Below are 9,614 nucleotides of genomic sequence, written 5' to 3' on the forward strand. Positions count from 1 at the left end.
ATCACTTCTGCCATTAACTCATTCAGATTTTTATATTTAATTAATTTTTTTATATAATTTTTTTTTTTTTAATGGAGTCTCACTCTGTCACCCAGGCTGGAGTGCAGTGGCATGATCTCAGCTCACTGCAATCTCTGCCTCCCAGGTCCACGCCATTCTCCTGCCTCAGCCTCCCAAGTAGCTGGGACTACAGGCGCCCGCCACCACGCCCGGCTAATTTTTTGTATTTTTAATAGAGACGAGATTTCACCATGTTAGCCAGGATGGTCTCGATCTCCTGACCTTGTGATCCGCCCGCCTCAACCTCCCAAAGTGCTGGGATTACAGGTGTGAGCCACCACGCCCGGCCCATAAAAATTTTTTAAAAATTGAGATGGGGTCTCACTCTGTTGCCCGGGCTGGTCTCCAACTCCTGGACTCAAGCAATCCTCCCATTTTGGCCTCCCAAAGTTCTGGGATTACCGTGTGTAATCTGTAATCCCACTGTGTGTAATCCACTGTGCCCAGCCAACTCATTCAGTTTTCACAGTACCCCTTGACAGTTGATCTGGCTTTTCAGACTCATAATAACAATTTTTCTAGCCCTAACTGATGATAATCACAGCTAATGTAGAGCGAGTAATGTGAGCCAGGCACTGTGCTGGGTACTTCTCAAAGTATCCTTCTCATGAATATTCTTTTGTTTTGTTTTGTTTTGTTTTGTTTTTTTGAGACAGAGGCTCACTCTGTTGCCCTCAGCTCACTGCAACCTCTGCCTCCCAGGTTCACGTGATTCTTCTGCCTCAGCCTCCTGAGTAGCTGAGACTACAGGTGCGCACCACCACACCCAGCTAATTTCTGTATTTTTAGTAGAGATGGGGTTTCATCATGTTGGCCAGGTTGGTCTCGAACTCCTGACCTCAAGTGATCCACCCACCTCAGCCTCCCAAAGTGCTGGGATTATAGGCGTGAGCCTCCATGCCCGGCCAGGAATATTCTTTACCCATCACAGTAAACTCAGGCACCAAGCAGTTAAGTCACAAAAGTGTCAGACGTTTTGGAAAACAGGTTAGCAATTCCTGAGAAAGTTAAACATAGTGTTACCCTATAACCCAGCAATCTCACTCCTAGGTAGATACCCAAGAGAAATGATACATCCACACAAAAACCTATACATGAAAGTTCATAGCGGTATTATTCATAGCCCCAAAGCAGAAACAACCCGGATGTTCAAACAAAGTGCGGCCATATCCATCCAACAGAGGATCACTCAGCCATGGAAAGGAATGCAGCTCTGCCGCTTGCCACCTGACGGGTAAGCCTGGAAAACGTCACGCTGAGTGAAGGAAGCCAGACGCGAAAGCCACAGAGTGCATGATTCCACTCACATGCAATGTCCAGAACAGACACATCCACAGAGACAGAAAGGAGACTGGTGGCTGCCAGGCGCTGGGGGGACGGAGAGTGACTGCTGATGGGTGAGGAGTTTTTCGGGGAAGATGATGAAAATGTTCCGGAATTAATTAGATAGTGGTGATATCAGGCGCGGTGGCTCACACCTATAATCCCAGCACGTTGGGAGGCCGAGGCAGGTGGATCACTTGAGTCCAGGAGTTAGAGACCAGCCTGGACAACAAGGTGAAACCCTTTCTCTACTAAAAATACAAAAATTAGCTGGGCGTGGTGGCGTGCGCCTGTAGTCCCAGCTACTCGGGAGGCTGAGGTGGGATAATCACCTGAACCTGGGAGGCAGAGGTTGCAGTGAGCTGAGATCATGCCACTGCACTCCAGCCTGGGTGAGACTCTGTCTCAAAAAAAAAAAAAAAAAAAAAAAAACGGCCAGGCACAGTGGCTCATGCCTGTAATCCCAGCACTGGGAAGCTGAGGTGGGCAGATCACGAGCTCAGACCAGCCTGGCCAATATGGTGAAACCTCATTTCTACTAAAAATATAACAGTTAGCCAGGTGTGGTGGCACGTGCCTGTAATCCCAGCTACTCAAGAGGCTGAGGCAGAAGAATCGCTTGTACCCAGGAGGTGGAAGTTGCAGTGAGCCAAGATCGTGCCACTGCACTCCAGCCTGGGTGAGACTCTGTCTCAAAAAAAAGAAAAAAAATGCATTAAATGTTGCCTGCAAGGTGCAGGGATTGCGGGGAGAGGGACATGCTGTGTTTGTGGCATCCAGGAGGGGATTGTGGAAGAATCCCTGTGAGGAAGCAGAGGACCTTTACCCCTGGAAGATTCACATAGCTGCTACCTAATGCTGACGACGAGACCCCTATACATTTGGTAAGACAATAGTAAAATAACCTTTTGGGTCTCAAAAATCTGTAGGACTCTTGTGTATGGACGGGAATTGTCTGAATGCCATTAAGGTTAATGATGGGAAGAACAGAGCTCAGCACTTTGTTCTTTCTCTCAGGTGCCTGAACATTCGGTTAGAAGCAGAAACAGGACTCGATCTGCAAGTGCTATTAAATGGAGCATCATCCGTCCCCTGGGGCGAAGAATGTCCCCAGGACTGCTTTTCCTTCCTCCCATTCCCGGCTGAAATGTTCACACTGCTGCGGCTTCTCCAGTGAGAATATCTGCAGATTCTGTGGATTTTCTGGCAAGTTGATGAACCTGAGAGAAATATCAATAAAAATAACATACAAAAGTCTGCAGATTTCTTTCAGATGCAAACGTTTGTTCGTTTGTTTTGTTTTGTTTTTTGATTTTTTGTGTGTGATGGAGTCTCACCCTGTCACCCGGTCTGGATTGCAGTGGCGTAATCTCGGCTCACTTCCACCTCCGCTCTCCAAGTTCAAGCAATTCTCCTGCCTCAGCCCCTGGAGTAACTGGGATTACAGGAGCCTGCCACCGTGCCCGGCTAATTTTTTGTATTTTTAGTAGAGACGGGGTTTTACCATCTTGGCCAGGCTGGTCTTGAACTCCTGACCTCATGATCCACCCGCCTCGGCCTCCCAAAGTGCTGGGATTACAGGCGTGAGCTACCGCGCCCAGCCACAAATGTTTTGCATGTTAATTTTTGTTTATACAGTTAGAGGAGAGTACAGAATGGGAGAGAAGTTCTGGGTTCTGTATTAAAAACTCACTGTTGGCTGGGCACAGTGGCTCACGCCTCTTATCCTAGCACTTTGGGAGGCCGAGGCGGGCAGATCACCTGAGGTCAGGAGTTGGAAACCATCCTGGCCAACATGGAGAAATCCCATCTCTACTAAAAATACAAAATTAGCCTGGAGTGGTGAGGCATGCCTGTAACCACAGCTACTCAGGGGGCTGAGGCAGGAGAATCGCTTGAACCCAGGAGGTAGAGGTTGCAGTGAGCCAAGATCTCACCATTGCAGTCCAGCCTGGGCAACAAGAGTGAAACTCTGTCTCAAAAAAAAAAAACATGAACTCACTGTTTCTGGATTCTGTCCTCCCTAACTGGCATCTTAGAGAGCCTAGAACCCTCGAGGTTCCCCGAGGATGTATGGGATTTGAGTACTGTTGTTGGACAACTTCAGCTTTGTGCAATGGAACTGATGAACATGAACTTATAGGGAAGGCCCCCATAGCTCTGGAGGAAGCCGGGTCACGTAGAACTACAGAGCACTGTGTTAGCTTCCTGTGCCTGCCACAACAAACCACCACACACTTGCGGGTTATTCTCTCACAGCGCTGGAGGCCGGAAGTCCAAAATCAAGATATCGGCTGGGCCACCCTCCCTCTGGAGGGTCCAGAGGAGGATCCTTCCTGCTCTCTTCCAGCGCCTGGTGGCTGCAGGCCTTCCTTGGCTTATGGCTGCAACACTCCAATCTCTGTCTCCATCTTCACGTGACCTTCTACTCAGTCTGTGTCTTCTCCTCTTTTTTATCTCATAAGGATACTTGTTATTGGATTTAAGGCGCACCAGGCAATTAATGACACTCTCATCCTGAGACTCTTCACTGGATGACATCTGCAAAGACCCTTTTTCCAAGTAGGGTCACGTTGGTAGGTTCCAGAGGTTGGAATGTGAACGTATCTTTTGGGGACCATCAGTCACCGATTATAAACGTAGACTTGGAATGAAACTGCCTGGGGTCAAATCCCAGCTCTACCACTTAGGAGCTACATGACTTCGTAAAACGATGAACCACTCTGAACACCCACTTTTTTAACTCTCAAATAGAGATAACAGTAGTTCCCTGGTACGTATGAAAGCATTTATGAAACATCAAGGATCGGCATTTTGTCCTCACTCCTACCTGACTTTGTCCATTTGATTTCAACTCATCCTCAGATTCATTTCTCAGATGTGATCCATTGAAATTTCAGGTTGTTCTACGTTAGTGAAGACATTTCCCTCCCGACACATCAAGCGCTTAGGCCTTTCTGCCTTCGCTTCCCTGCAGCATTGAGAAAACCATTGGTTTAAATTAAGTGAAATGTGGCCTAAAGCTGCCTCCTTATGTGGCAAACTGTAACCTAACAATACATAAACAAACTTCAACCGAACTGAAGAGTATATGGCTGGGCGCGGTGGCTCACACCTGTAACCCCAGCACTTTGGGAGGCCGAGGCAGGCAGATCATTTGAGGTCAGGAGTTCAAGACCAGCCTGGCCAACATGGGGAAACCTTGTCTCTACTAAATACACAAAAAAAAATTAGCCGGGCATGGTGTCACATGCCTGTAGTTCCGGCTACTTGGGAGACTGAGGCAGGAGAATCGCTTGAACTTGGGAGGCAGAGGTTGCAGCGAGCCAAGATCCTGCCACTGCACTCCCGCCTGGGTGACAGAGAAAGACCCCATCTCAAAAAAAAAAAAAAAGAAAGAAAGAAAGAAATCATTGAGGGAGTAAGGCTACAGATAATGATATATGAAGGGACCCCACTGGTTGAGCACTTAATCTCCAAAAGTGTTCATATTTTGTTTCAAAAACTGTTCGCATATGTGGTCAGAAGGATCAATCATACAGAATAAGAGAGAAATTCTGAATTCTGTGTTGAGAACTTACTGTGTTTGGTTTCTGTCCTCCCTTCCTGGCATCTTCAATAGCCTGAAACCCCAGATCCACTAAGGACTATCTAAGATCCCTAAAACACATGCATGTTTTAGGGATCTTAAATTGAGTCTGGGCTTATATGCAGAGGGGAAATTACTGGACAAGATGGGGCCCAGCCCATAGTTAGTGTTCAAATAATTCACTGAGTTTCAAATACATGAAAGGATGAGAAGAGTAAATCTGTGGTATTGGATAAGGGGACAGTGAGCACTCTCCAGGGAAACAGAATCAACAGGAAAGTGATTGATTTTAAGAAACTGGGCTGGACACGGTGGCTCACGCCTGTAATCCCAACACTTTGGGAGGCAGAGACAGGTGGATTGCCTGAGGTCAGGAGTTTCGGACCAGCCTGGCCAGCATGGGGAAACCCCATCTCTACTAAAAACACAAAAATTAGCTGGGCATGGTGGCACGTGCCTGTAATCCCAGCTACTTGGGAGGCTGAGGCACAAGAATCACTTGAACCCGGAAGGCAGAGGTTGCAGTGAGCCGATATCATGCCACTGCACTCCAGCCTGGGCAACAGAGCAAGACTCTGTCTCAAAAAAAAATGGGGGGAGAGGAGTAAACAAATTGACTTATGCAATTGTGCAGGCTGGCAAGTCCAAAATCTGTAGGGCAGGCTGGAAGTGTGGAAGCTTAGAGAGGATTTAATGCTGCAGGCTTAAGGCGGAATTTCTTCTACAGGAAACCTGTTTATGTTCTTAAGGCCTTCAACTGATTCGCTCAGGCCCACCCAGGTTATCGCCGTTCATCTCCTTCATTTAAAATCAACTGATTGTAGATGTTAACTATGTCTACGAAATACCGTCACAGCAACACCTAGGCTAGCATTCGATTAAATAACTGGGTACAGGCCAGGCACGGTGGCTCATGCCTGGGAGGCTGAGGCGGGTGGATTGCTTGAGGTCAGGAGTTCAAGACCAGCCCGGCCAACATGGTGAAACCCTGTCTCTATTAAAAATACAAAAATTAGCCGGGTGTGGTGGCAGGCACCTGTAATCCCAGCTACTCAGGAGGCTGAGGCAGGAGAATCGCTTGAACCCGAGAGGCGGAGGTTGCAGTGAGCTGAGATTGTGCCACTGCACTCCAGCCTGGATGACAGGGCAAGATTCTGTCAATAAATAAATAAATAAATAAAACTGGGTACTGCAGGCTAGCCAGGCTGACACAAAAGTCTAAACATCACAGACATCATTAGGGTCAACTGGTAGAAATTAAAGGACTTAAATCAGTGTTTTAGTAGGAACGCTCGAACCTGAATTTTGGGGGTGGGGGTGGGGTGCAGAGTTCTGTGCATCGACTGTTGACTGCTCAGAGTCAGGAAACAAACCATACAAATTCTGTTTGCCCCATCTGGGCTATGCTACTATGGCATCTTGCAATAAATCCTAACAATTAGAGACCCTACTTAGGTTGGTGCAAAAGTAATTTCGGATTTTGCCATTGAAAGTAATGGCCAAAATCACAGTTCCTTTTGCACCGATCTATAGATTGAAACGGGAGTGATGATTTCTTCCCTGGAGACTTATAAAAAGGATGGGAGCCATCCAGGCAGTTAGAGGGATTATACTTCCTGAGGGTGGGGGACTAAAATAGAAGTCCATAATAAAACCATTTCCTGGCTGGGTGCGGTGGCTCACGCCTATAATCCTGGCACTTTGGGAGGCCAAGGCGGGTGGATCACCTGAGGTCGGGCATTCAAGACCAGCCCAACTGACGTGGAGAAACCCCGTCTCTACTAAAAATACAAAATTAGCCAGGCGTGGTGGCGCATGCCTGTAATCCCAGCTACTCGGGAGACTGAGGCAGGAAACTCGCTTGAACCCGGGAGGTGGAGGTTGCTGTGAGCCGAGGTCGCGCCATTGCCCTCCAGCCTGGGCAACAAGAGCGAAACTATGTCTCAAAACAAAACAAAACAAACAAACAAACAAACCATTTCCTATCCTCATCCAGCAGATACTAAATACAGATTGCATTCAACCTCAGGCATTCGCTTCCTAACTCCTACAATTTGTATCTGTTTTCTTCTACAAAACAATTATGTGCACAGGGTCAGAAGGGCAGTGAAAAATGAAGAATGTTCCACTTCTATTGTTGCCGGGGCGTTCCTTAATATCCTGCAAATGCAGGAGTCCTCTGCCAACTGGTGCCAGCGCTCAAGGCTTTGGCCTGGAATTGATGTGAAACTTCTGTTCTCTCTTCCTGCAAATCCAGATGGAGCCCCTGGAGCATAAAATAAAAACGGGACCAACGTCCAGGAGTGGCTCCTGTTAGGTTGGGGCAAAAGTAATTGCAGTTTCTTGGCTGGGTGCGGTGCCTCATGCCTGTAATCCCACCACTTTGGGAGGCTGAGATGGGTGGATCACCTGAGGTCAGGAGTTCCAGACCAGCCTGGCGAAAAGGGTGAAACCCCGTCTCTATTAAAAATACAAAAATTAGCTGGCCGTGGCAGCAGGTGCCTGTAATCCCAGCTACTCAGGAGGCTGAGGCAGAGAATTGCTTGAATCTGGGAGGCAGAGGTTGCAGTGAGCCGGGGTTGCATGGCAAAACACCATCTCTACTTAAAATACAAAAATTAGCTGGGGATGGTGGCACACACCTATAATCCCAGCTACTCGGGAGGCTGAGGCAGGAGAATCACTTGAACCTGGGACGCAGAGGTTGCAGTGAGCTAAGATCACACCACTGCACTCCAGCCTGGATGACAGAGTGAGACTCCACCTAAAAAAAAAAGAAAAGAAAAAAGAAAAACCATAAAAATAAAGAAGCCGGGCATGGCGGCTCACGCCTGTAATCCCAACACCTTGGGAGGCCGAGGCTGGTGAATCATGAGGTCAGGAGTTCAAGACCAGCCTGGGCAGCATGGTGAAACCCCGTCTCTACTAAAAATACAAACATTAGCTGGGCATGGTGGCAGGTGTCTGTAATCCCAGCTACTCAGGAGGCTGAGGCAGAGAATTGCTTGAACCTGGGAAGCAGAGGTTGCAGTGAGCCGAGATCGCACCACTGCACTCCAGCCTGGACAACAGAGTGAGACTCCATCTCAACAACAACCAACAGCAAAAAAAGTAATTGCAATGTTGTAAATGTAATGGCAAAAACTGCAATTACTTTTCCACCAACCTAATGGAAGGAGATCCTGGTGCCTTGCCCAGGCATGCCGTTTATATGGAAACAGAAAGGGCAAAGGTACACAGGGAGATAACTAGATAGTATGAAGCTCTGATCTCAGCTCTTTGTCCGCTTGTGGCAGATGCAATTAAGCCTATTTAACAGAAACTCAAAGGCACACTTGCCCTGCTGTACAGTGAACATACCCATTTGTAGAGCTTGGACCACATCTATCAGTGACCCTTGACTTGACATAGCGTGCAGATGGAAAATGGGGTGAAAGTCCTTCTTCCAGAGTCTGAAGCTGACCCATGAGCTGTCTGAAGCCAGCAGGCCTGGCCAGGGCTTAACGCATCCTCCCATAATGCACACACATTAGCCAGACTACACGTTTATTTCTCAACCTACATATTGACTCTCCACTCTGTGTAGTTTTCAACAGTGAGCATCCAAAAATCTATCAAATAGCCACTATTCTTACAGTCAAAGTGAATTTTTATCAATAGCATTCTTTTCAGATTTCTTCAGTAAACTATCTACCAAAGGGAGGGTATAAACCCTTCTGCTATGAACAGTTATCACATAAAGATATGTATTTCCATCCTGGCCATGTTATTTGGGTTTGTGTGATCTTTATTGGGCTACAAGAATATTAGCATCTGGAAGTCAGCAAGTTCTCTGAAAAATCCAACTGGTGACTTGTTGCCAAAGATGGTACCCAAAGAGCTATCTATCCAGTATTTATTCCCGGTGTCATTCCTTCCCCTTGAATCAGGACTGGACCTGTGACTACGTTTTAACCAATAGAAAAAAGCAGAAGTAATGCCTGTGACTCCTAAAGTCAGATCCTAAGGAACATCAAAAGTATCACCCTAAGTCTCTTGGAGCATCCTCACTGGGAGAGGGCCATGCTGTAAGGAAGCCCAAGCTAGTCACGTGGAGAGGCAGCTTTTAATCTGGGGTTTTTTAGAAATTGGAATGGGGGAAAAAAAAGAAATTGGAATAGGAGTATGAGAGGCATCTTGAAGATACAGATGTCCAAACAGCCCCAAGCTGTTCCAACCTTCAGAGCCCAGGTGCAAGCCATGTGAGTGGAGCAGTCTTCAAACAATCCCAGCCCTAGATATTATCTGGCTGCAGTGTCATGATGGACTCCAAATTAGAACCACTCAGCTGAGCTCAGGAAAGCCTTAGAACCACAGAATGGTGTTTTAAGCCGGGAGTCAGCAAACTACCTGATGCAAACCAAATCGGGCCCACTACCTTGTTTGCTAAGCAAAGTTTTATTGGCACACGGCCACACTCATTGATCAATGTATTGTCTATAATGCTTTCATGCTGTAATGGCAGAGTAGTAGAAACACGGCCTTCAAAGCTGAAAATACTCATTCTCTAGCCCTGTCTCAAAAAAAAAAAAAAAAAAAAAAAGTCTGCCCCTATGGAATCAGAGAACACAAAACAGTTCTGTACCCTCCCTTTGTAGGTAGG

At 47.1% G+C, this 9,614-nt stretch overlaps 1 long non-coding RNA gene across 1 annotated transcript; it reads left to right on the top strand.

Annotated features, from left to right (window-relative positions):
* The first annotated feature begins 1,374 nt into the window (after window positions 1-1,374).
* LOC108540096 (uncharacterized) lies at window positions 1,375-2,603 on the top strand. The gene is made up of 3 exons (XR_001888589.1): window positions 1,375-1,457; window positions 2,164-2,267; window positions 2,401-2,603. It is a non-coding gene; the product is annotated as an uncharacterized LOC108540096 (long non-coding RNA).
* The last annotated feature ends 7,011 nt before the right edge of the window (window positions 2,604-9,614 follow it).

This window comes from Rhinopithecus bieti, unplaced genomic scaffold (assembly GCF_001698545.2).
Source record: "Rhinopithecus bieti isolate Rb0 unplaced genomic scaffold, ASM169854v2 scaffold_574, whole genome shotgun sequence".
Lineage (NCBI taxonomy): Eukaryota > Metazoa > Chordata > Mammalia > Primates > Cercopithecidae > Rhinopithecus > Rhinopithecus bieti.